We start from the raw sequence: 4,265 nt of genomic DNA, 5'->3' as shown, positions 1-4,265 counted from the left end.
TATTTCCAAGCATCCTCAGCTTTCCAAGTAGGGAGATGAGCGTCAGTTACATTCTTCCAAGGACGCCCTCTAATTTTCCAGCTTTCCTTTAAATTAGTGGGTAATAGTGGCATCATTTCATTGTCATTCTCCATTGCATTAGTGGTTCCCCAGCATGTTCATACGATCCTGTGGTCTCAAGAATTAGGATTGATATGTTTGGTTTGTGTAGGCTTCTCCACATGCGTCCGTTATGACTCTCTCCTTTGTCCATTTTTTCCCCCCACTTTTTTTTTCTAACTGTCCTTAAACAACCTAAGGGCAGTTCCTGACCTTTTCATAAAGTGGTTTCATTCTATTTCAGACCTGTTCTCAGACAGATTATGGATATAGCAGCTAAAGTAACCTCCATCTTCTGTTCTCTCAGAACACATATACTTTTATATATTTCCATGATGTGAAATTAATTGCTCACTGTGTTAAATAACTTATTTTATGCAGCTTCCTAAATACTCCCTCCTTACAAAATACACATAATATAATGCAAGAGGCCTATGTGCTTCATATGAACCTTATGTGTTAATCAATTAACTTCAATGGAACCAAATCACAATTGGCCTTTTTTTTTTTAGGGCTGCACCTGCAGCATATGGAAGTTCCCAGTCTAGGGGTCTAATCAGAGCTACAGCTGCTGGCCTAAGCCACAGCAACATGGAATCTGAGCCACATCTTCCACCTACACCACAGCTCATGGCAACGCCAAATCCTTAACCCACTGAGCAAGGCTAGGGGTCGAACCTGCAACCTCGTGGCTCCTCGTCAGGTTTGTTTCCACTGTGTCGCAATGGGAACTCCACAGTTGGCATTTTTTAAGTATTAGAATTATTTTCTGAAATAGCTATCATCAATTATCTCCACTTTACCAATCCGAAAGCTGAAGCAGACAGGTAGCATAAGTTAATGAGAATCCACACAGCTAGTAAGTGGTTTTTGGATTTACAGCTGAGCAGTACAGCTTGAGAGCCAGTTGTCTTAAATGCCACCTTCTATTACGTCTCTTAGAATCTTAGATATACAGGTGTTTTCCATCTTAACCAAAACAAGGTGAAATGAACAACAATAAAATAAATTTAGATAATCAGAAATATGAGCACACAGGGAACACTTGCTGTTTAAGGGAGAAAGTGTGACATCATTGGATAGTCAGCAGAAAGGGGTCATGTAGTCACTGACACTTGATAACCCACCTGCTCGGAAAGAAGAGATTAAAAAATTCAAGAGAACAAGTGGCATGATTTTGCTTAAGTACAAACCGAGAGGGGTACTCTAGTTGCAGAAGAGATTCGTAAAATATGCTAATATGGCCTAATGACAAAACCATTTCAATCATGATCAGGGATAGTTTAACTCTTTATAAAGAAAATAACGTAATTGTAGTCTACAATCGTAATGACTCGATATACCCGTAATGACTCACACACCCTTAATGACACGGCACAGCATGACATACAGATACGAGTCAAGAGGAGCTAGAAAGATGAAGTATGAGGAAGTGCCACGAGAGAGCTTTCTTCCAGGTGACAGTAGGAACTGGTGGTGAATGAGACTGGGGTATACAAGGTGCACAGTTGACGGGAGAGGGGCTGTTAGATCCTTCCAAGGAACAGCTGAATCAGCGCGAACCAAACTGAGGAAACAGAAGAAGGAAAAATAGTAGGACAGTTTTGGATATCATTGAGTCCTTTGTGGGAATATTGTTTAGAAACTTTAAGGGAATTCCCTGTGGTCTAGTGCTTAAGGATTTCGCATGGTCCCTGCGGTGGCTCGTGTTGGACCACCCGTCTGGGAGATTCCACTTGGGGTAAGTGCAGCCAGAAAAAAACCCCAAACAAACAGAAACAAAGAAACAAGCAAACACAACCTTTCAAAGGATTCTAGCTACATGAAATAAAGTAAGAATACATGACCCAAGTAACAGGAAGGCCTCTGTTTCTTCATCTGTCTGCTCAGAAGACATTTTTGCTAGAATCATCTCAGTTTCCAGTGATTTAAAATGATTTCAATCTTGTTGACCTGGACACATAAACAGTTCCATTCATTGAGACTTACAAGTGCATAGTCGTTTAGTTAAGGTCAGATGTAGTAAGTCAATAAAACACCTGATAAAGCTGATAAGACTGATCAACAGAAGAGTATCATGGAGCAAACACAGTGAGTGAGACCACGCAGTTGTGATATTGCATTACTGGACAAACACACTAAAAATAAATCATCTAGGTCAGCCCTCTTCTCAGCACATTTTCTAGGAACAAAATCCCGTCGGTAAAAGCTAATATTTTTATGACAAATGGAAGATTAGGGATTCATGGTTCTAGAAGTAGGGCTGCATGTCTCCCCTGCCCCCATAAGTCTCAGGAACCTGCTGCAGAGAGAGTTGGTTGGTGTAGGATCTGTGAGAAGCCAGCCCTCGGAGGAATCGTTTTCTGACCCTGCTGGTTCGTGTGCCGCAGATCGTTGGGTCCCCGTGGGAGGAGCGAGGACATAGGTGTTGGCCACAAAGATGTGACGTGAGGAGGCACGCGGTGCCCAAACCCGTGGGTGAGGAGGGAGAAGGCTGGCGTATCGGCTGCTACGATCACACCGACGTGGGACCCGCACGTGCCCCGGGTCTCGAGCCGAGCAGCCTTGGGTGGGAGATGGAGGACGGCGTGAAGGATGCGAACCTGCGAACAGAGGATTGAGGTGAAATCTAAACCGCCGGTGAGGAAGGCAGCACTTAGGCTGTAGATTCGGTCGGTCCTGGTCTCTGCACAAGCCAGCCTCATCAGAGCCATAGACCCACCGTGCGTGTGAGGGGTGCTATTCGTTCTGCAGTAGGGAGGCCCCCGAAGCATGAAGGGTTGAGGACTGAAAAGCAGAGCTCCGCGGAAGACGACAGCCCGCCCCGAGGTCTTGATGACTCGGCGGCTCAGGGTGATGGAGTGTCTCCGGGGACTGCAGATGGCCACGTACCTGTCCCCGGCCGTGGCCAGGAGGAACCCCGAGGCCGTGCTGCACAGTGAGTGAATGAGAAACACTTGTATGAGACAGGCTTCAAAATCGATCTCCCTGTCATGGAACCAAAAAGGGCTGAGGATTTGGGGCAGAGTCGTCGTGGAGAGGCTCACGTCAGCCACAGAGAGCGCACAGAGGAAGAAGTACGGGGCTCATGCAGCGTAGAACCCGTTCTGACAATAAACAGAATAGAGAAGTTCCCCAGGAGAGCACTTAGGCAAACAAGGCAGAAGGGCATCGACAGCCAGCCGTGGATTGGCCTCCATCCCTGGGATGCCAAGGAGAAGGAAGGTCCGGGGATGGCTGCTGGTCGTGTTTGGCAACGGCATGAGGAAGGAGGCTGGCTGTGCTCTGTTGCAGACGATTTCATGTTCGTTTCTCCATCATTTGCTAATGGCTTTATATTGGTTTTATACATTACACGCAATAGTTGTACATGATGTCAAATACTTGACAATGGCTTAAGGAAAAAAATGCATAAATAGGACTCAATCCCTAACCTTAGATATTAACGTTCTTCTTGGGGGAGAAACTCCTGCCAACCAATGATTAAATTCTGTTATGATTAATGCAGTAAAAGTTATATGCACAAGCAGTTTTATGGCTCAAAAGGTGGGGATATTTATTCCACTTACATGAGTCAGAGGATTCATAGATAAGATGCTTAACCTTGATTCTGAAGCATTCTGGACTTTGAAATAGAAGGAAAAAGGAGAACATTATAACTTATATGAAGTTCACCATCAGAAGACACTAATGCTAACTGTATTACCCCAGGTGAGAATTCGTTTGCCCAGAATGATTTGTGAAATATATTAAAATGGGCGTCACATTGTAGGATGAAGAGCACAGAAGATTCTCTCCTGAATTTGACTGTCCACTCTGCCGCATGTAATCAGCATGTTTTGAAAAGTAGTTTTGATGCCACGTATTTGAGACTCTTTTTCCAATGAATGAGAACTGTAGGAGCGCAACGAAGGCTCTAAACCAGGTCCCGTTCCTCGGGCTCTGAACCGGTCTCCTGAGGCTAAGTAAAAATTAGGAGCCGTCCACGTATAAGGCAGACAAGAACTTTGAGCCAAGCAGTAATCACCTTTCAACTGGCGTCTTGTTCCTCCACCAAACATTACTTCTTTTATCCATCCTTTCTATCCAACAGGTTCAGACTGCAGAGTTCTGGAAGTTGCATAGCTTAGCAACACATAAGCTAAGTAGTGCCAAGGTCACACATC

The 4,265-nt window shown here is 44.7% G+C and overlaps 1 pseudogene; it reads right to left on the bottom strand.

Moving 5' to 3' along the window:
* Window positions 1-2,350: 2,350 nt before the first annotated feature.
* LOC125111430 (olfactory receptor 52D1-like) lies at window positions 2,351-3,362 on the bottom strand (annotated as a pseudogene).
* Between the last annotated feature and the right edge of the window lie 903 nt (window positions 3,363-4,265).

The sequence above is a fragment of the Phacochoerus africanus genome, chromosome 11 (genome assembly GCF_016906955.1).
Source record: "Phacochoerus africanus isolate WHEZ1 chromosome 11, ROS_Pafr_v1, whole genome shotgun sequence".
Lineage (NCBI taxonomy): Eukaryota > Metazoa > Chordata > Mammalia > Artiodactyla > Suidae > Phacochoerus > Phacochoerus africanus.
This window is presented reverse-complemented; position numbering and strand designations above follow the sequence as displayed.